We start from the raw sequence: 1,200 nt of genomic DNA, 5'->3' as shown, positions 1-1,200 counted from the left end.
GTTGGAAAATCAATGTTGAAGATTTTCGGTTGATGGAAGAAATGGAAGAAGATGAAGGGGAAGAGCAGAGAGATTAGGGAAGATTAAGAGTTTTTTAATTTTAGGGTTTAATTTTCAGTTAATTAGTTCAAGGGTATTAAAGTAAAATCACCAATTTTGACCACCCCTTAGCCTGAGCACTAGGTCCATTTAGATTTGGATATATCCCAATTAGTCTGGGTATACCCCAATCTCGCCAGGATAAATGAAGAAACTTCTATGCAAAAGATTAAAAAGATTTGTTACCTTTTTGAAAGAGGAAGGCCTTTGCATAGATTTATATATATCCGGAATTACCATATGAGATGCAAAGCAGAAAATATATAGCCCCGAAACTGTTGGTATATTTGAGATGTCGAAGGAAGATATTTTCTGATTGAGTTTTATACCAGTAAAGGCTGGAGTAATTACGACTGCTACTAAGAGTAAAACCGATGATATAACCCCGACACTTGATAAAAGTGATATCCTCGAAAGATAAACTAGCCATACAGATGGCATCGCCAAGCAGATTATCAAAGTAATGGTGTAAAAATTAGAAGTAGATATTTGTGATATTGGAGAATGATATCCGTCGAGTAATAATCCCAAATTATCATGAAGAGCAATGGTATATGACACCAAAGAAAAAAAAACTTCAAGATATATAAAAATGTTCACTACCATGCTTAAGATCAAATGAAACTTTATAAGTTTAAGAAGAAACGGAGACAAGTTTAATGAAAACAAGATAAGATTTCACTTGACAGAGTATCTCAAGTGAATTGGAATTCCTCATTTGTTTCCGTCTTTTGTGACTCCCCACAATGAATTAGAATTCCTTAAGAAATTGCCTAATAATCGCTCCCCACAATGAATTCGTGAGCCCCACGGATCTGTTGTTAATAGGAGGGAAAACAGGGATTCGAGGACGAAAAGATTACACGAAATTGGTTAAAAAGACCAAAATCAACAATTTCTGAGTGAAAAAGACATGTAGAATTTGATACTGTTTAAATGGACGAGAATATAAAAATAGCCAGATGTAAACAGTTGCATCCTACCCATTTTTAAATACGAAAAATGGGTCATTTGTCCAAATATTTTTAAAATATGGTTCAAATGGACGAGTAAAAATTATTATGGGTGAAATGGACACCAAAAAAATAGCAAGGATGAAAC

Source organism: Papaver somniferum, unplaced genomic scaffold (genome assembly GCF_003573695.1).
Source record: "Papaver somniferum cultivar HN1 unplaced genomic scaffold, ASM357369v1 unplaced-scaffold_151, whole genome shotgun sequence".
In the NCBI taxonomy this organism is placed as follows: Eukaryota; Viridiplantae; Streptophyta; class Magnoliopsida; order Ranunculales; family Papaveraceae; genus Papaver; species Papaver somniferum.
The sequence above is the reverse complement of the archived record's forward strand: the minus strand, read 5'-3'. Positions refer to the sequence as shown.